Source organism: Lotus japonicus, chromosome 3 (assembly GCF_012489685.1).
Source record: "Lotus japonicus ecotype B-129 chromosome 3, LjGifu_v1.2".
Classification (NCBI taxonomy): domain Eukaryota; kingdom Viridiplantae; phylum Streptophyta; class Magnoliopsida; order Fabales; family Fabaceae; genus Lotus; species Lotus japonicus.
The window spans coordinates 64,678,518-64,700,532 of NC_080043.1; the positions used below are offsets into that span (position 1 = coordinate 64,678,518).

At 39.3% G+C, this 22,015-nt stretch overlaps 1 long non-coding RNA gene, 1 other non-coding gene and 1 pseudogene across 2 annotated transcripts; 1 reads left to right on the top strand and 2 right to left on the bottom strand.

The window, feature by feature from the left end:
* Positions 1-599: 599 nt before the first annotated feature.
* LOC130749858 (uncharacterized) lies at positions 600-2,419 on the bottom strand. The gene is made up of 2 exons (XR_009023117.1): positions 1,152-2,419; positions 600-1,031 (listed from the first exon to the last, which is right to left on the bottom strand). It is a non-coding gene; the product is annotated as an uncharacterized LOC130749858 (long non-coding RNA).
* Positions 2,420-2,689: 270 nt separating this feature from the next.
* LOC130744512 (uncharacterized) lies at positions 2,690-9,543 on the bottom strand (annotated as a pseudogene).
* On the top strand, positions 7,911-8,017 carry LOC130709617 (small nucleolar RNA R71). The gene has a single exon (XR_009010096.1). It is a non-coding gene; the product is annotated as a small nucleolar RNA R71 (small nucleolar RNA).
* Positions 9,544-22,015: the final 12,472 nt, after the last annotated feature.

Sequence of the window (22,015 nt, forward strand, 5' to 3'; positions counted from 1 at the left end):
AGCTTTTTGTAAAACTGTCTGTTTTCTCTGATTTCTTGCTTGGATTATCTTCCCTACGTTCCCAAGAGTCTAAAACCTCTGTCAGTAATCGCCGATTGCGATCGAGTTGTCCAAGATCTGAAAAACTGTTTCGAAACCCTTTTTGTCTCACATTTCAAAACTTTATTGTCGAAAAGACGTAATCTGACTTCGTGCCTTTAGGATTTGTTGTCACGGATGTCATTAGGATCGTTGCTGTCAAATTTGTTTTCCGAACTGATAACTTTGAGGTTTTGAGCTTTTATTTTGGACCAAAACGCCCCTGAACGGCCGTATTTCGATCCGATTGTCCGAAAATTGTTCCGACAGTTTCTCTGCCTTAGTTTTACCCTAAAACTACCTTGTAAACAGATTTGATCGAAGAAAAAGAGCCGGAGCTTGATAGGCCATCTGCAAGTGTACAGACTTAACCCGGTTTTAATAATTATCGAACCACGGAGACCTGAGGATTGAATCTTTAGTTTCTATTGCCAAAGTTTGAAGTGAGAAAACAATAAATATCATATGCAATTGAGTTGATTGTGTAGCAAGGTAAACAGTGATATGATAAGTAAAATATATAAGAGAAGAATGCTTTGGGTTTATAATCCACTAATTTAGGGTAAGTAGCCAAGTTCTAATTCATGTTATTCTCTAAGTGAAATCTAGATGATTTAATCTCATTAATTACTTGTCGATTTTGCCGTACGAGTAATCCTTTTAAGCTAAAACCAGTCACAATGTCTTGTTATTCCGTGAATTAACTTAAAGCATTAAGAAAGATAAGTCGGATCAACAAACTTGAAGGCCATCCCCATGTCTAGTGTAATGAAACAAATCAAGTAACTTCAAAACAGGATCCCTAATTCCAAATCTCCGGTCGGTTTCAAAGAAATTAGTAAGAGGCTAACATGCATACAAGCTTGAATCAACGGAAGGAAGCTAATCCTAGGCTTGTTTAATTCAGTGAGAAGCAAGCATACATGAAAATAATAAGTTCAGAAGTTGAAGTTCTAGCATAAAGATAACATGAGTTAGAACAAGGATTTATAACCTACTCATTTATTAGCTTCATAAAAACCCAAAACATAAAGAAGTTTAGCCAAGCATGGCTATGGAGAACAAGATCATACCTTTGGAGAAGGCCATGGCTTGCTCACAAATGGAAGAAGAAACTAAGCTATTACAAGAGAAACTAGAGCTATTTTATGCTAGAATGATGGTGTGAAGGGATGATTACAATGGAAGCCAAGGGGTCTATTTATAGCAAAAAAAAACCGCCAACTTTGTTTTGGTAGGTGAGAAACTTTGTGCAACATGACTAAGCTTCCATTCTCTTCACTTTTGAGATATTCTTCATTCTTTTTGCCTCCATTCAGCCCTTGAAATCATCTTGTCCCCCTTGACTTGATTTTTAATTGATTTTCTCAATTCTTTACACCATCTTTAAGCCACCAACAAAGTAAACAATTGTTTTACCATTTGTGTTTCATGACTAGGCTTCCATTCTCTTCACTTTTGAGATATTCTTCATTCTTTTTGCCTCCATTCAGCCCTTGAAATCATCTTGTCCCCCTTGACTTGATTTTTAATTGATTTTCTCAATTCTTTACACCATCTTTAAGCCACCAACAAAGTAAACAATGATAAAACAATTTGTGTTTCATGACTAGGATGCCATAAGAGCTTCTTTTCCTTATTTTTCTCCAAGCTTTTTAGGCCATCTCCTAGCCTTGTCTCTCTTGTGATGTATCCACTTGAATTGGTCAAATCTTTACACAATTATCAAGCATGATTTCTTTGTTTTTATCACAAAGACTTGGAAACTTTTCAATTAACAAAGCTATTAAGCACATGAGTGAGACAAGGTTAGGAAAATCAGAATATATCACAATAATTTCTAGGTAGAGAAACTTAAGTGAATGCCCAAGATGCCCTTAAATGTTCTAACATGACCAAAGATGCAAAGGTTGCAACTCTAAGGGCCAAATCCTCACTAAAACACACTAAAAGGATTTAAAAGCAAATAAAGTGTAAAATTATTAAAGTGACAATGCAAGACTCAATTTACTAAGTTAAAAACAAAGAAAATGACAATTAAAACACTTAAAATTAACAACAATCTCAGGGTCATCACACCACTATACTCAACGGCAGCTTGTCCTCAAGTGGAAACTCGAGTAGCTTGCCCTCAAGCTCAAGTCATTTCTTTCCAGTTGTTCAAACGTTACAAAACAAAATATCTTGTTTCCTTGAAATCACAAACCTTAAGCACACATGAATTGAGAAATTAGTAACATGAAACTTTGAATTAGGAACAAGAATTTACCAAACCTCACCGTTTGAGCTCTCAACTCACCTTTCTGGGGTGCTCTAACTTGCAAACACGCAGCCTTGGTTCTGTAAATCAATCAACTCAATAAAATTGCAATGAAACAAGAATCTGTTAGACTTCAAGGGTTGTAACATTGGATCACAAGGGTTCAAAAATTTCAAGAGTGATTTTCCTTTTCGATTAAGACCGAGCAAGACATTTTTTTTCAAGACTCAATTCTTTTTCTTTTGCATTTGCTTGTTCTTTCTTTCTTAAGCACTTTTGCTTTTCATGTTATTCAAGCATTTTTTTTCTTTTTACAGCTTTGCCAAAGAAGAGAGTCATTTCTTGATTTAAACCTGCTCAACATATTTCCTTTTGGAATCACTCAAGAGTTCATTCTTCAATTAACCTGGGTGCCAAAGAATTCATTCATGAAGCTCAAAGTTAGGCAACTAGGGGAATTTGAAGTTTGACAAATCTCTGAAGCCTGAAAAATTCCTACCAAGTCTCTTCAAAGATTAATGTTCCTTGCAAAAATTGAAATGTATATCAGAACAGAACCGGGTGTATGCAAACAAGTCAGGAATCAATGTAAACACACTCAACACTCTTCAAGAAGTTTTTAGGGAGTTATAGTGAACCACCCTTTTTTTTTGAAATTCAAGTTCCAAAACAAAGTTCAAGTCATTTTCCAATCAACAATTCAGTGTGCAAAAGTTTACTAAGAGAGGTATTTACAAAACAAAAGTGGACAACAGGAAGTTTAGTGACAGAACTTGGCTAAGTTAAATATAATGGAAATAATAACCAGAGATTAATTTTTTTTTTTGACAGTAATAATTTAAACACACGAAATTAAAACAAACCTTCTCGGGTTGTCTCCCAAGCAGCTCTAAGTTATAGTCTTAGATAGACTTTTTCATCACATCATTTTGGAGCTAACAAGCGCATGGACTCGGCTTCCAGATTTGTACCATCATGGTACACTTTCAAGCGTTGTCCATTTACTGTAAAGCGACCCTTGATTTTCAGGTCCTCAATTTCCACAGCTCCATGTGGAAAAACTTTTGTTATCATCATAGGTCCTGACCATCTTGATTTCAACTTCCCAGGAAAAAGTTTCATTCTTGAGTTATAAAGCAATACAAACTGTCCTGCAACAAACTCTCTGTGCATGATTTTTTTGTCATGCCATTTCTTGGTCCTTTCCTTATAGGCATTGGTACTCTCATAGGCTTGGAGTCGAAACTCATCAAGTTCATTAAGCTTTAGTAACCTCTTCTCACCAGCATCTTTCAGGTTGAAATTCAATTATTTAATGGCCCAGAAAGCTTTGTGTTCCAATTCCACAGGTAAGTGGCAGGGTTTTTCATAAACCAAGTGAAAAGGAGATGTTCCAATCGGAGTTTTGAATGCAGTACGGTAAGCCCATAAAGTATCGTCAAGTTTCCTTGACCAATCCTTTCTGGATGTACCCACCACTTTTTCCAAAATACGTTTTAACTCACGATTGGAAACCTCAACTTGTCCGCTAGTTTGGGGATGATAAGGTGTTGAAACTCTGTGTTTAACACCGTACTTCTGCAACAGAGTTTCAAAAGCTCTGTTACAAAAATGCGAACCCCCATCACTTATAATAGCCCGCGGCACACCAAACCTTGTGAAAATATTTTTCTTCAAGGAAATAATCACTGCACTGAAGTCATTTGTTGAGAGAGTTGAGGCCTCAACCCATTTTGAGACATAATCAACGGCCACAAGAATATATCGGCAACCATATGAAGGTGGGAATGGTCCCATGAAATCGATGCCCCAAACATCAAAAAGGTCAATTTCCAAAATATTTTTTAGGGGCATCTCATTTCTCCTAGATATGTTACCAGCTCTTTGGCACTTGTCACAACTCTTAACAAATTTTCCGCTATCTTTAAACAGAGTGGGCCAGTAAAAACCACTTTGGAGAACTTTCATAGCTGTTCGTTCTCCGCTGAAATGTCCTCCATAATTTGACCCATGGCAATGCCAAAGTATTTGATTTTTTTCAACTTCTGGGACACACTTACTGATTATTCCGTCAGATCATGTTTTAAAAAGATAAGGTTCATTCCAGAAGTAATACTTTGCATCTCTTAAAAAACGTTTTTTCTGTTGCCAGGTCAAATCATGAGGAATTAAGCCAGCTGCTTTGAAGTTTGCAAAATGCACATACCAGGGCATGGATTCTGTGTTGGAAATAGCCAAGAGCTTTTCATCAGGAAATTCTTCCTGAATGGGTATTGAAGACGCAGCTCCTCCTTCAATCCTTGAGAGATGGTCAGCTACTCCATTGTCTTTTCCTCTCCTGTCTCTGATTTCCAGATCAAACTCTTGGAGGAGTAAGACCCATCGAATCAGCCTTGGCTTAGCATCCTGTTTTGCAAACGAATGTCTCAAGGCAACATGATCAGTATGAATAATAATTTTTGAGCCCAGAATGTATGATCTAAATTTCTCACAAGCAAAGACTACACTCAGTAATTCTTTTTCGGTTGTTGTGTAGTTTCTCTGTGCTTCATTTAGCACTTTGCTTGCATAATAAATCACATACAAAACTTTTTCTTTCTTTTGGCAAAGAACAGCTCCTAAGGCTAAATCACTAGCATCGCACATAATCTCAAAGGGTAGAGACCAGTCAGGAGCGACAATTATAGGGGCTGTAATTAAGTTTTCCTTGATTTGGGAAAAAGCTTTCAAACATTCATTGTCAAAAATGAAAGGAGCTTCTTTTTCAAGCAAGTTGGTCATAGGCTTTGCCAATTTTGAAAAATCTTTGATAAATGGCCTATAAAAACCAGCATGCCCTAGAAAGCTTCTAACACCTTTAACATTTATTGGAGGGGGTAGTTTTTCAATGACTTCAATTTTGGCCTTATCAACCTCAATTCCTTGTTCAGAAAGATTATGTCCCAAAACAATGCCATCTTTTACCATAAAATGGTATTTCTCCCAGTTTAAGACCAGATTGGTATCTTGGCACCTTTTTAAAACCAATGCTAAATTCTCTAGACAAGTATTGAAATCTTCTCCAAAAACAGAGAAATCATCCATGAAGATTTCAATACAAGTCTCAACCAAGTCAGAGAATATAGCAAACATGCATCTTTGAAAAGTGGCTGGGGCATTACAGAGTCCAAATGGCATTCTTTTATAAGCAAACACGCCATACGGGCAAGTGAATGCTGTTTTTTCTTGATCCTCAGGTGCAACACAGATTTGGTTGTACCCAGAATAGCCATCTAAGAAACAGTATTAACGATGCCCAGCCAATTTATCAAGCATTTGATCAATAAAAGGCAAAGGGAAATGGTCCTTACGAGTGACCACATTCAGCCTTCTGTAATCAATACAAACCCTCCACTTCGTTACCTGTCGAGTGGGGATTAACTCATTGTTTTCATTAGCAACTACAGTCATTCCTCCTTTCTTGGGAACCACTTGAATGGGACTCACCCATTCACTATCCGAAATCGGATAAATAACACCTGCATCAAGTAATTTGATAATTTCCTTTCGCACTACTTCTTTCATGATAGGATTAAGTCTTCTCTGAGGTTGGACTATTGGTTTGTAATCTTCTTCTAATAAAATTTTGTGCATACAAACCGCAGGGCTTATACCCTTAATATCACTTATAGTCCAACCCAGAGCTGACTTATGATCCCTCAGAACCCTTAGAAGTTTTTCTTCTTCTAAGGAAGTAAGAGTGCTACTTATAATAACAGGTTTATTAGCACCCTCCTCAAGAAAAGCATACTTGAGGGAGGAGGGGAGTGGTTTCAATTCTTCTTTTTCATTAGCTGATTCTTTTTCATCTCTTATTAATTCTTCTTTCCAAATACTTTTGATAGAGAGAGATGAAACAGATTCTAGCTGAGAAAGGGTGGTACTAACCTCATTATCAAGCTCGTCCTCACCATTAAGGCTTTGAATCCCAAGACCTTCTCTGATTACAGTTTCAAGAGGGTCCTTCATGGATATTCTGATGAACTCCTCACAAACTAGCTCATCCACCACCTCACAGCGAAAAACATCCTCTGCTGCTAGGTGTTTTAAAGAGTCAAAGATGTTAAAAATTACCTCTTCATCACCAACTTTCAGAGTCAGCTTTCCTTTGGCAACTTTGATCTCAGCATCACCCGTGGCCAAAAATGGTCTTCCTAAGATAAGGGGAATTTTGGAATCTTCCTCCATATCCAGGATTACGAAATCCACAGGAAAAACAAATTTGTCCACCTTAACAAGAACATTTTCAATTATACCATAAGGAGTTTTCAAAGACCTGTCTGCCATTTGTAAAGAAATCATAGTAGGGGTGACTTCTCCTAAATTTAGCCTCCTAAACATGCTAAGGGGCATTAAATTTATGCTAGCACCTAAGTCACATAATGCCTCTACTACTGATAATCCCTCAATTTCCACTGGGATAGTAAAACTCCCGGGATCTCTTCTTTTTCTAGGCATTTTTCTTTGGATAATGGCACTGACCTCCTCGGTCATCATTATGGTCTCATAAACTTGACTTAATTTTCTTCTTTTAGTTAGAATGTCCTTCATGAACTTAGAATAAATTGGCATTTGTTCTAAAGCCTCAGAAAATGGTATGTTTATTTGCAATTTCTTGAAAATGTCCAGAAATTTTGAGAATTGTTTTTCAAGATTCTTTTTAACCAAGGCTTTAGGAAATGGAATTTTTCCAAGTTCAGATGGACGTTCTATCACTTTGGTTTTAGCATGCACAGTTTCTTTTCCAGCAGGTGTTTCTTCATTAACCTCTTCATTAACCCTATCAATGATTTTACCACTTCTAGTGGTAACAACAGAAATATTCTCTTGCCTAGGATTAACAACTGTGTCAGAAGGAAACTTACCTGGAGGTCTTTCCGCAACTTGTTTGGCTAGCTGGCCAAACTGATTCTCAAGATTTTTGATGGATGCCTCCTGGTTTTTGAAGTTGGTTTCTGACCGGTTGATGAAGCTCTCCAATAGCTCTTCCAAGCTTTTCTTGCCTCCACTAGTTCCAGCGGCTTGCTCTTGTGGTGGTGGTCTCGAGGCTTGGCCTTGGAACCTTTGATTTGGATGTTGTCCTTGAAAATTACCTGCCTGGCCATTTGTACCTTGTTCCTTCCACGAGAAATTGGGGTGATTTCTCCATCCAGGGTTGTATGTATTGGAGTATGGGTTGTTTTGAAATTGACCCATGGCCTTGATTTCCTTATCCATGGTTTCTGTGCATTGCTCAGTAGTATGAGCACCTCCACATGTTACACACTCAACCTTGGCAACTCGAGCCTCTGGTAACTTGGCCTCTTTGATCTGCTTCTGCATTTCAGACATCAGTTTTGATAGCTGCTTGTTGGCAGCCATCAGTTGTTCATAAGCTTCCATTTCAAACACTCCTTTCCGGCTCTGGCGGTCTGTGCTAGAGTTCATGGCCCTGATTGCCATCTTTTCAATCAAATTTTCACCTGCTTGAGGACGGAGAACATCAAATTCACCGTTAGCAGCAGAATCTAAACTCTTTTTCTCAGCTTGGTTTAGGTTGTGTTGAGGACACCTCCTCAATAGCTTTTTGAACCTCTCCCAAGCTTCATAGAGGTTTTCACTTTCAGATTGAGTAAAGGTCATGATCTCAATCCTTATCTTCCTCAAGAGAGACTTAGGGAAGAACCTTGTTGTAAATTTTTCAGCAAGGTCATCCCATGATGTGATGCTCCCTTGAGGTTGAGAGTTAAGCCAGTCCTCAGCCGTATCCCTAAGTGAGAAAGGGAATAGGCTCATCCGGATTGTGTTAGCCGGAACATTGTGCACCCTATAAGTGTTGCAGTTTCGGATGAAACGCTCTAGGTGAGCGTGTGGGTCTTCAAGAGCACTCCCACCATATTGGTGTTGGCTTACCAAGTTGATGAATGCTGGCCTTAATTCAAAGTTACCTCCATCTTCAGGAAAGGCAATGCTTCCTGGGTATTCATAGCTCATGGAGGCTGAGGTAAGGTCTCGGAGAGACCTGTTAGCATTCTCAGCTTCTTGCTCAAGCAGCCTCTGTGCAATGGCTGCTTGAACTCCTGCCGCGATGCGGGCTTCAATCCCCTCTTCTGTGAAATGTGCACCCATGGCAGGATGTTCTGAGTTTCTTTGTTGGGCTCTGCGTCGTCTGAGGGTTCGCTCAGGTTCTAGATCAAAAGGAAATGAACCCAAGTCGATTCCTCTTCATATAAACTGTGGCAAAGAAACAAAGAAAGATCAAAAGGAACAACTTCAAACTTAGATAACAAAAACTAAGAATTCAATAACTCGGGTCCCCGGCAACGACCCCAAAAACTTGATAGGCCATCTGCAAGTGTACAGACTTAACCCGGTTTTAATAATTATCGAACCACGGAGACCTGAGGATTGAATCTTTAGTTTCTATTGCCAAAGTTTGAAGTGAGAAAACAATAAATATCATATGCAATTGAGTTGATTGTGTAGCAAGGTAAACAGTGTTATGATAAGTAAAATATATAAGAGAAGAATGCTTTGGGTTTATAATCCACTAACTTAGGGTAAGTAGCCAAGTTCTAATTCATGTTATTCTCTAAGTGAAATCTAGATGATTTAATCTCATTAATTACTTGTCGATTTTGCCGTACGAGTAATGCTTTTAAGCTAAAACCAGTCACAATGTCTTGTTATTCCGTGAATTAACTTAAAGCATTAAGAAAGATAAGTCGGATCAACAAACTTGAAGTCCATCCCTATGTCTAGTGTAATGAAACAAATCAAGTAACTTCAAAACAAGATCCCTAATTCCAAATCTCCGGTCGGTTTCAAAGAAATTAGTAAGAGGCTAACATGCATACAAGCTTGAATCAACGGAAGGAAGCTAATCCTAGGCTTGTTTAATTCAGTGAGAAGCAAGCATACATGAAAGTAATAAGTTCAAAAGTTGAAGTTCTAGCATAAAGATAACATGAGTTAGAACAAGGATTTATAAGCTACTCATTTATTAGCTTCATAAAAACCCAAAACATAAAGAAGTTTAGCCAAGCATGGCTATGGAGAACAAGATCATACCTTTGGAGAAGGCCATGGCTTGCTCACAAATGGAAGAAGAAACTAAGCTATTACAAGAGAAACTAGAGCTATTTTATGCTAGAATGATGGTGTGAAGGGATGATTACAATGGAAGCCAAGGGGTCTATTTATAGCAAAAAAAAACCGCCAACTTTGTTTTGGTAGGTGAGAAACATTGTGCAACATGACTAAGCTTCCATTCTCTTCACTTTTGAGATATTCTTCATTCTTTTTGCCTCCATTCAGCCCTTGAAATCATCTTGTCCCCCTTGACTTGATTTTTAATTGATTTTCTCAATTCTTTACACAATCTTTAAGCCACCAACAAAGTAAACAATTGTTTTACCATTTGTGTTTCATGACTAGGCTTCCATTCTCTTCACTTTTGAGATATTCTTCATTCTTTTTGCCTCCATTCAGTCCTTGAAATCGTCTTGTCCCCCTTGACTTGATTTTTAATTGATTTTCTCAATTCTTTTCACCATCTTTAAGCCACCAACAAAGTAAACAATGATAAAACAATTTGTGTTTCATGACTAGGATGCCATAAGAGCTTCTTTTCCTTATTTTTCTCCAAGCTTTTAAGGCCATCTCCTAGCCTTGTCTCTCTTGTGATGTCTCCACTTGAATTGGTCAAATCTTTACACAATTATCAAGCATGATTTCTTTGTTTTTATCACAAAGACTTGGAAACTTCTCAATTAACAAAGCTATTAAGCACATGAGTGAGACAAGGTTAGGAAAATCAGAATATATCACAATAATTTCTAGGTAGAGAAACTTAAGTGAATGCCCAAGATGCCCTTAATTGTTCTAACATGACCACAGATGCAAAGGTTGCAACTCTAAGGGCCAAATCCTCGCTAAAACACACTAAAAGGATTTAAAAGCAAATAAAGTGTAAAATTATTAAAATGACAATGCAAGACTCAATTTACTAAGTTAAAAACAAAGAAAATGACAATTAAAACACTTAAAATTAACAACAATCTCAGGGTCATCAGAGCTCTTTTTCCTTAATGGCCGAGAGCTATTCTTTTAGGGGGGGGAGTTTTCGTTTTCGAAAACTTGTCTTTCCGTACCCGATTGTCATATTCTGAAGCTTTAATGCTTTGTCTATCGTTTATGTGTTGTTTTGCGATCGAACTAATCGATTTTGTTTGGATTCTGCTTTGTTTTTCTCCGAGGTTCAGTTGACGGAACTTTGGAATATTCAGAGCATTTGCTTGGAGAAAACTTTGATTACGAGACTGGATCAGCTCGAAGTTAGGGCAACTTACATATTAGCTATGATTGCATGATAGGCGTCGATAAATTCGACTTATGTTTTATCTGATGTTGATTATGATGATGAGTTGATGTTATGATGCTTTTCCATAACTTGTGATGTTGTGATATTGTTGGATTGTGCGTTTTGACGCGATTTCGGAGTGGGGAGCCTCTGAACTGGTTAAAGTTGGTGTTTCGGGTTGGATGAACAACCCTAGACAAGTCCAAATGTGGGGTTTGAGACTTAGCCATATGTTGGAATTCTTAGACTTTCCCCGGGAAATGTATTTTGGGTGGTTGATCTTTGAAAACTTAGAATGATAGAGCTTTGGAAAACTAAAGACTTGGGAAACTTAGACTTTGAGAAATAAACTCATAACCTGACTAATGTGAATTGAAATCATTTTTATTAACGTTTAAGCATAGGGAAACTGAAGGGGAAAATATTTACGAAAGACGGGGAAAAGTCGACTTCTGTTGTGGGTTTTGGTTTTGGGGAAAGCCACTGAGGTGAGCTACGGTGATGATTGAAAGTCACCGAGTACTTTAAGTACTCTTGTTGTTTGAGTTGTGTTGTATTGCCCGACACTAACTCTTGGGGTTTGTTATTCGAGTTGTGTTGTATTGACCGACACTAACTCTGGGTTTTGGGTGTTGGAGTTGTGTTGTATTGACCGACACTAACTCCGAGTCGTGTTGTATTGACCGACACCGACTCTGGTTTGTTTGTGGGTTTTGTGGTGGGAGTTGTGTTGTATTGACCGACACTAACTCCGAGTTGTGTTGTATTGACCGACACTAACTCTTGGGTTTGTTTTGGGATTGGGTTTGAGCTAAACACTTGTGTGGTGAGGACGATTCGATGTTTGGCTAACCATATTGCATCAATTGGGTGAATAACGGGAATGGTTCACCTGTGCATCTCATGGTAAATAACGGGAATGGTTCACCAATGCATATATGATGAATAACGGGAATGGTTTATCATACGGTGAATAACGGGAATGGTTCACCAAGGATGAATAACAGGAATGGTTCATCCAGGATGAATAACGGCAATGGTTCATCCATAGTGAAGAACGGGAATGCTTCACTTGTGGCGAACGGGAACGCGTCACAAATCCGGATCATGATTGTATTTAACGCATACATTCATTCTGACTGGGATTGTGTGCTGTTTGATTTATTGATGCATTGTTAGAGCCATAACATGCTAGGATTATCTATATGTATATATAACAACTTATATATCTATACCCTGTCACATGTTGAGTGTATATCTACTTTATTCCGTGAGTTGACCCTAGCTCCTTGGCTTTGGTTTCATGTTTGTGTTTGGGCGGTCGGCCTGCTGCCAGGTGTCGATGGCGGACTGGTATTCGATGGTCTCTCCCTCGGGGGGGATCAGGTTTGAGTTGGAGGACCGGACGGACGAGCGTGGACGTCTGACGAAAGGAGTTTTACGACGCATGGAGCTGAGCTTCAACTTGCCGTCTTCAGTTCGCTGTGGACTCGGTTATGTGAGCAGTACTGGGAGGGTAGGTTTAGGCAGGCGTCATACTTTGTGTAGACCCCTGATTCTGTAAGACCCAAGTTTTAAGCTTATGCTAAGTGAATAAAATTCTTATTCACGATTAGGGTTGATGTATTGTGAAGGGAAAACCTGAACAAGAGTTTATTTAATGAAATAAATGTATGAAGGAGAAAGTTCAGGAAAAGTCTGAGGATCGTATCGAAGTCGATAAAAGTTATAGCACGATCGTTATACGCTTAAACCTAGGTCAGAAACCCTAGGATATAGCGAGTTTTCACTTAAAGTCACGATGGAAATTATTCCAAAAATCTTCAGAGAAATGTTAGAACTTCTCTTTTTCCATATATGACAATCGTTTCGAGGCGAAACTCTAGAATCTACGAACGTCCGATTCCAATCATCGGAAGGTTGCCGAAACCGAAACCCTGGTATTTCAAAACCCTAAAATCAACCGACGATGAAGACTTTTTCTATTCAGAGCTTCAGATGAAGATTCCACACGCATATGCCCATTTCTCTTGATGATTTCAATCTTTCTTCAGAAGGAAGATTTCCATTCCGACATTCGACGCAAAAAGTAACTTATCGGGTAAAATAGTTTTACACCGACTTTGCATTTGTTACCAAAAATGTAAGGAAACCTCATTTTAGTTTTGGAATTCTTTCGCCAAAACCTATCTTAGAATTCATGGAGAATGAAGCCGGAAAAATCAGATTCGCGAAACTTTCATTTTCCCGCGATTTTCCAACCTCTTTATATAGCAAGAAAGATGAGAAAATATCACAATTTCCACCATTCTCTCTCCAAGAACCCGCGAGCTCACCAAGAGGAAGAGGAAGAAGAGTTTTTGTTCATTCCTTGCTTGATCGTCGAGTAATCAGTTGCTACTTCAAGGTGTCGAGGTATAGTCGCTAATTCTTACCTCTGATTGCTCTTTCCATAGCTTTTCACTATGTCTTTCTGTGCTCATAGTTTTGAGGTTTTTGCAAAACTATCCTGAATACTTCATTTTTGATTCTATATCTCTTCCTTATGTGCCCAAGAGCATGTTTATCTAAACATACCTCGCCGATTCTCGAAAAACTATCGCCGAGTTTCAATTTTGGTGAAAATACCCATTTTTGGGGTAAAGCTTCGTCCTTTGGACTGAAAACTATCGCTGTAAGACCCTAACCTTGCTTATGTATTGCTTAAGTGATTTATTGAATAAAAGTGAAATTTCAAGTGAAGTTTGATTTAATTGCTAATCTGTCCGTGACCTTGTGTGAATTTTTGAGAGGTCTTAAAGACCTAATCTTGAAAAGCTTCCTTCATGAGAGTTGTATCTCTCTGAGTTAGCTAAATTCTCTCGTTGGTTTCAGGTCATTCCAACCTCCGTAGCCCAAGTTAGCCTTGTTTTAGTGACGGAAGGTCAGGCTGTATTGTACTAGCAATTTTGTTAGAAGAAAGTTCTTAAGTCCGAATTTGTTTCTTTAAAATCAAGAGAAGGAGTTTGCCTTGATTTATTTGAGCCTCTTAATCAGTAGCTAGGAGAGTATTTAGTTGGACTTGGGCCAAGTTATGAAGGGAGAAGAGAAAAGGAAAACCTAGCCCATGATGTATGCTAGTCGAATTCCATGAGGAAGGAAGGAGGGAAGGCTTGCTTGACTAATTAGCATGAGTTTAGAGAAAATAATTAGGGTTTAAGACTCATGATCAAAGGCTGATCAGTTTTGAGACAAGGATTAATAGGAAATTAAGTGCCATTAATGCCTTGTTCCCATTCAAAAAATTGTGAATTGTGCATGCCCTTGCTTGTGCATGTTTTGGCCGTGTATTGAGGGTAAAAAGGGGGATCTTTGCTTCAGTTTTGAGAGACCTATAAGGCTGATTGGAAACCTAACCTGTAAGGCCCGAGTTTTTAAGTTCATACTAAGTGAATAAACTTCTTATTCACGATTAGGGTTGATGTAATGTGAAGGGAAACCTGAACGAAAGTTTATTAAATGAAATATATTTATGAAGGAGAAAGTTCAGGAAAAGTTCAAGGATTGCATTATGATCGATAAAAGTTATAGCACGAACGTTTTACGCTTAAACCTAGGTCAGAAACCCTAGTATATAGCTAATTTTCACTTTTAGGCACGATGGCAGTTAATTCCAAAAATCTTCAGAGAAATGTTAGAATTTCTCTTCTTCCATATATCACAATCGTTTCGAGGCGAAACTCTAGGATCTACGAACGTCCGATTCCAATCATCGGAAGTTTGCCGAAACCGAATCCCTGGTATTTCAAAACCCTAGAATCACCCGACTATGGGGACTTTATCTATTCAGAGCTTCAAATGAATATTCTACACGCGTACACCCATTTCTCTTGATGATTTCAATCTTTCTTCCGAAGGAAGTTTTCTATTCCGACATTCGATGCAAAAAGCAACTTATCGGGTAAAATAGTTTTACACCGACTTTGCACCGACTTTGCATTAGTTGCCAAAAATACAAGGAGACATCTTCTTAGCTTAGGAATTCCTTTGCCAAAACCTATCTTAGAATTCATGGAGAATGATGCCGGAAAAATCAGATTCGCGAAACTTTCATTTTCCCGCGAATTACCATTTTCTATATATAGCCAAGAAATGAGAAAAAAACAAATATCTTACCCATTTCTTCCCAAGGAGGCCGCGAGTTTGCTAAGGAGAGGAGGAGAAGAGATTTTGTTCAATCCTTGCTTGATCGTTGATTAATCAGTTGCTGCTTCAAGGTTTCGAGGTATAGTCGCTAATCCTTACCTCTGATCGCTTTTTCCATAGCTTTTCTGTAGAGTTTTCTGAGCGGATAGTTTATGGGTTTTTGCAAAACTATCCTGAATCTTTCATTTCTGATTCTAAACCTCTTCTATATGTGCCCAAGATCACTTCTGCCGGATTAGATTTTCCGTTATGTCGCCGGAATTCCGCCGGAATCAATTTGAACCTAAAATACCCATTTTTGGAGTTTTTGGTGTAAAGCTTCAACCTTTAGGCTGAAAACTATCGCCTTAGCTTAGTGCTAGTAGGATTAGTTGTCATAAACGTCGTTGGTGACGTCCCTACAAAATTTTATTTTTGGGATTTCAGTTTTGAAAATCCTAAGTTAAAAATCATGACCAAAATACCCCTGCGACAGTTTTTGATCCGATAATTTTTCCGAGTTCAGAATACCCTTAGTTACGGCTTATGAAAGCATAGGAACCAAGTTTGATCGAAGAAAAATCGAGCCCCATAATTAACCAAAGTGGCCGAACCTATTTAGGGGGGAGGAGGAAATTTCCTTTTCCGAAAACTTGTCCTTTCGCGCTAGTTTATCGTACCTTAGAGTATAGATTACTCCGTGTAACCTTAGTAAGTATCGATAGCTTAGTTTCCGATAGATTCTGATAGTATTCTGTGATTTTATTGTAAAGGTGCTTTTGAGGATTTCCCCGAGGACCAACACTTTGAGTGCGAGGAAGCACTAGTTGATCATTCTGGAGAACTTTCAGGTGAGGGCTTCTCACTGAATCTCTAGTTAATGCTTAGGGTCGATGTTTCGACATTGTTTACTGTTTATGCACTGGGATTGTGTGTGATTGAAAATGTGTTCTGAGGCTTCGGCTGACAATGTAGATGATTCATCTATTGAATGTTTTTGAGATTGTCTTACATGCTATGTGCTATGTGGGTAATCTAGGATGTGTGGTGCATGCTTTATATGCTAAGTGCTAAGTGTTTATGATGCGATTTATTGATATATTACATGTTGTTGATTGTGATGATTTAAATATGCTCTGTACTGGAAATCTGAGATTCTGAACGGTGAGAATAGCGGGCAGGTCATGCCGATTTTATTTTGAGAGTTTTGAGAAAGTTTGATAGGACGAACGAGGTTCGGGCCTTGTATAGGGTTTATGGATCGAGACATTCTCTGGAGTCATTTGGGGATTCGAAGATCCCGAGAACTTATAGGATTCGCGATAAGACTAAAAGGATAATTATTTTGTAAAGAAAACTCATAAGACATTAAACAACCTCTAAATCTTTAAGTAATGGTATAAATCTCGAAAAGAGACTTTGGATGCAAATCATAGTTTTGGAAAACGAGAAGTGTCGTCGGATCCAAGTGTTGAGTCTGTTGTTGATGTACTGTTGGAGCAGCGTTTGTTGATGTGCTGTTGGAGCAGCATTGGTTGTTGTGCTGTTGGAGCAGCTATGTTGTGGGGCTATCCTGGGGATAAGTCCGGGGAACCGTTAGTTCCCGAGTATGTGATACTCTTGTGCTGTTGGAGCAGCTATGTGTGTTGTGAAGTGTGTCTTTTGTCGCAGAATCGACTTTGCCTTAGGGTAAGATTTTAGAGACTTTAATTTACCTAGAACACGTGGCGACGTGTCGAGTGAGGACGGAGACGTTGTTTGACTAATCATCCTGCATTCATGCAACATTAATGGGGTATTAACACAGGACGTACTCTGGACCTCGTCGGATTCCAAAATGGTCATAAGACACGGATTTCCGTGATAGAGCGTCTGTAGACGTCTCTTGTAGCAGACCGAAATGGCAGACCTACGGGTTACGGCTGATCTGACTACCGTTGTTGTTGGAGTAAGAGGCACGCGGGCCGAAATGGCACCACCGTGGCTGGTGAAGGGCTGATCCGTTGATGTCCATCCGTTCCGGATTGCATATTGGTTGACTGGGTTAACCTGCATACATATCACGCAACATGCATACTGACTTAGTTGATGAGTGTGGTTGCTATTTGATAAACTTACTTGGAACATGCTAATTGTTATTATTGTCGTTATGATTTTGTGGAACATGCAACCCTAGGATTGATATCTCTAGTTATAAGCCTAAGTGGCTATCTATTATTTGTACCTATTAAGTTTAGTATCTACATAGTTCTTTAGAGTTGACCCTCGCGTCTTCTGTGTGTGTTTTGGCGGACAACGCCTTTTGTCAGATGAATATTGCGGACTGGTTCACCATGGTCCACCCTTCGGGGGGGATTAGGTATGAGATGATCGATCAGGACGACCCCGGGTCGTGGGTGGTTGACCCCGCGAGCCACCGAGCGACGTATTCGGGGCGCATCATGGAGGACCACGTGGACAGTGGAGGACTCTTGAGGTCAGGAGTGTTGAGGCGATGCTCTATCAACTTCAACTTGCCACCGGGCTTTCACTGCGGACCAGGATTCGGAGGAGCACCGCCACCACCGTCATCTTCAGAGGAGGAGGATCCCTCAGAGGAGATTCCAGGGGGAGTGCCTTCGGCAGGGTCTAGTGCACCCTCTGTTGCGATCATTGATGATCAGGGTTCGGGCCCTAAGCCCGTGAGTCCAGCATCGGAGCGCACTGCGGTTGCGAGGGGAGGACGGATAGGGTTAGTAGACTTGGTCGTTCTGGATTCTGATTCAGACGACGATCATGCTAGCACATAGTTTTGAGTGTTGGTATGAGCTCCTCGAGTTAGGATTAGTGTAGGAGTAGAGTTTTAGCTCTGACAGTCTTGCTTCATTTGTTACTTAGGGGACAGGGTAGATCCGCCTATAGCTTTTTGTGTGGTTTCCTTACGGGAATCACAGAGAGTTGGTTGGACTTAGGAGGTCTTATTTTCAGGCCATTGGGTCAACTGATTCTCAGTTTTGAGGGATGGTGTTGCGGGCACTTCACCCTTTTCATTTGGTTTGTATATATTGCCTACGGGCGTTGCACTTTCTTTCCGTCACTGGAGGTTACTCGTGACGAGGTTGTTACTTACAGCGGGGGCTGTTTATATATTGTATATTAGTTCTATTGCTTTTCGCTTTTGGGTTTTATTTAATTCAGTCTTGTCTTAGTTATTATCGAAAAAAAATATTTCACGTTTTTCCGCATTAAGTTTACTTTTGGTTACTAAAGTGACGCCACCGAAATCGGGGTGTTACATAACCACACACCCTTGTTTTGCCCACACAATTCAGAAGTGAAAAAGAAAGAAAAGAAGAGAGAAAGGGTGAGAGAGAGTGGCGGCTAGAAAGGAAGAAAGGAGAAGAGCAAAGAGTGAAAGCAAGTGTGATCAAGAGGGAGAGGAGGAGACTAGACCAAGGTTGAAGGTGCAGAAGAGAGTAGCCCTTTCCATTCATCTTTTCCAGAACCAAACCTTCATCCTTCTCAAACCCAACATCAAAGGTAAGGGGTGGATCTAGTGGGTAGAGTCTAGGTTTCTATATGATGAAGGTTTTCTTTGATTTGCATGCCTAAGATCTGAATTTGGTTTGGTTGATGATGTATGAGGGTTGAGGGTAGAAAGCATGCTTAAGGTATTTGATATGTGCAGCCATGAGATTGATCAAAGCTTGATGCCATGCTTATGTGTCCTAGTTGCAAAACTTGTCCAATTTGCTATGAGTATTGCTTAGATCCGATTCATGATTATTCATATGCCTAAGATTGATTAAATTCTTAATGATTATGATGAGATGTTGCTACTGGAATTTAGAGGAGGAATATGTGCTGTATGTTTGCTGGAACATGGCCTAGAAACCTTGGACTCAAATGGTTAGAAATTAATTTGAAGGCAAAAGTATCACTGCCAGTTTTCTGTACTGGACAGCGAGCTTCAGAGCCTAATATCACCTAATTCTGGGTCTCAGATGAAAACGTGATAAACTAGAAAGTTGTAGATTTTCAAAATAGCTTTCCAGGCATGTATAGTATGTCAATTTCGGCTGCGAAATGAATTCTGGAGACCAGTTTTAATGCACACTGTTCCTGCTGTCTAAATGCTAGGGTTCGAGTAGAAGAGGAACTTGGACAGCAAGGAGCAGATTATCCAAGCTTCATTCTTCCATTCCTTTCAGGTCAAGAAATCAAGGTAAGGGCTGATCTCTAGGACATGGGTACGGTTTAGGGATTTCTATGTGAAAAGCTATGATTTCATGTGTACAAAAATGCGGTTTTGGTGGATTTTTCTTTAGCTTTTTGATGTATTGATTGTTGCTGATTGCTTCTGGAATTTTTACCATATTTGTGAGGCTTGTGTGATGCCATGATCAGTAGGTTAATGTTTGGCAAATGACCCTAGGTTTTATGTATGAAAACCATGATTTTATGCTAAAGTTGTCTAGGTTTTCACATGATTTTAACATGCAATTTGTAACATGATCAATTCTGGATTTTTGGAGAGTATATGCTTATTGTTGTTGGCTGGACATTGACTTGTGAAGTTGAGATGGAAGGAAGGAAGAGTTTTAGAAAACCTTGGACCCTTTAGGGTTCGGCTAAGCCACTTTTGTGGTTGTTGGCAAGTTTGCTTCCTTCCGATTCATGCACAAGTTTATGTGATGGCTTGATTGATGAAGTTGCCATGACTTAAGTGTTGATGTGCATGAGAATATGACTATGTGCTTGATATTGCTTATTTGATGCCTGATTTGAATATTGCCAAAAGGTCGCTCATCCAGCTGTAATTCCTTTTGGTGCTGTGGTTATTATTGTGATTATGTTGTATAAGTTTTGTGAAAATGTTAAGACTCTAGGTTGACTCAATAGAGCCTTTAACAAAGAGAAATGAGAACTTAATCGCTTGCAAGTAAATGTAAATAATTGGAAATAGGTCTAGTGCAGACTATGGGCATAAGAACGATGGTACCGTTAGAGACAAATGGTTACTTGCATGCGAGGGTGTTTTGTGGGTTGTATGGTGTATCCCCACGTGATTGGTTGACTACGGTCACCTTGTGATTCTGTGGACGGGCGGTGTGTCCGGCGGACGGTGTGTCCCCCCACATGAATGAGGGTTGTACGGTGTGTCCCCTCCGAGAATTGTTCATCTGCGGATGATCGTGAATATGGCCATTGGTGTTGAGGTGGTCGTGTGAATGGTGAGGTCGTTAGCCTAACTGATTTTAGATGACTGACTGTGATATAACGTAAAGATTATGTTTATTATACCTTGTTATTTATGAGAATACATGAACATGTGATCTGACCCTTGCGCTACTTGTTTATATGTTTATTTGGGGGGGTAGATGGTCGTGAAGATAACGACGACGACCCATTCTTGGGAGCTGATACTCTGTGATGAGCCACTACCGGATGACGACTACACTTCAGATGAAGAGGAAGAACATAAAGAGGAAGAGGCCAAGGATATGGATGGGTTGAGACACATCCATTTTTCCTTTTGGGTTGAGAGTACCGAGTTTTGGAAGCATTAAACCATTACTTTATTTTAGATGGGATATTTTAACATGATGTAATTTACTTTGAAGTTTCCTTTCGGATATTTATTTCATATTCTTTTCAATGATTAATAAAGCTTGAGGTTTACGTTGATGATTATTTCCGCAAGTTCGAAGTGGATAAGTTTCAAGAATTTTGTAAAATTGAACTTTTGTCACTAATTGAAGATTAATTAATTAAACGACGAAAATTTACGACGTTTTGGTTACTGTGTGACACTCGAGAAATCGGGGCGTTACAATCGCCTTAGCTTAGTGCTAATAGGATTAGTTGTCATAAACGTCGTTGGTGACGTCCCTGTCAAATTTGCTTTTCGGGATTTCAGTTTTGAAATTCTAAGTTAAAAATATTGACCAAAATACCCCTGCGACAGTTTTCGATCCGATAATTTTTCCGAGTTTAGAATACCCTTAGTTATGGCTAATGATAGCATAGGAACCAAGTTTGATCGAAGAAAAATCGAACCCCACAATTACCAAAAGTGGCCGAGCACACTAAGGGGGGAGGAGGAAAATTTCCTTTTCCGAAAACTTGTCCTTTCGCGCTAGATTATCGTACCTCGGAGTATATACTACTTCGTGTAACCTTAGTAAGTATTGATAGCTTAGTTTCCGATAGATTCTGATAGTATTCTGTGGTTTTACTTTAAAGGTGCTTTTGAGGAATTTCCTGAGGAGCAACGCTTTGCTTGTGAGGAAGAGTTCGAAGATCACTCTGGAGAACCTACAGGTGAGGGCTTCTCACTGAATCTCTAGATAATGCTTAGGGTCGATGCTTTCGACATTGTTTACTGTTTATGCACTTGTTTGTGTTTGATTGGAAAAATGTTTTCTGAGGCTTCGGCTGACAATGTAGATGTTTCATCTACTGAATGCTTTTGAGAGTGAATTACATGCTAAGTGCTAATTGGGTAATTTAGGATGTGTGATGCATGCCTTATATGCTAAGTGCTACGTGGTTATTGCTTAATATGTTGATATATGACATGTTGATTGATTGTGCTGAGTTAATTATGCTTTTGCAATGAAATCTGAGATTCTGAGTAGTGAGAATAGCGGGCAGGTCATGCCGATTTTATTTTGAGAGTTTTGAGAAAGTTTGATAGGACGAATGAGATTCGGGCCTTGTTATGGTGTTTTATGGATCGAGACATTCTCTGGAGTTAGTTGGGGATTAGGAGATCCCGAGAACTTATAAGATTCTGCGATAAGACTAAAAGGATATTATTTTGTAAAGAAAACTCATAAGACATTAAACAACCTCTAAATCTTCAATTAATGATAATAAACTCGAAAGGGAGCTTAGGATGCAAATCTTAGTTTTGGAAAACGAGAAGTGTCGTCGGATCCTAGTGTTGAGGAGTTGATAAGTTTTGAGTATGTTGATGCTCTTGTGCTGTTGGAGCAGCTGTGTAGTTGGGCTATCCGGGGGATAAGTCCGGGAAATTGATAGTTTCCGAGTATGTTGATACTCTTGCTCGTTGAGCAGTTTTGACCATCGGATTGAGATGAGTCGGATGATTTGGAGATCATCATGAGTTATGTGTTGTTGTGAAGTGT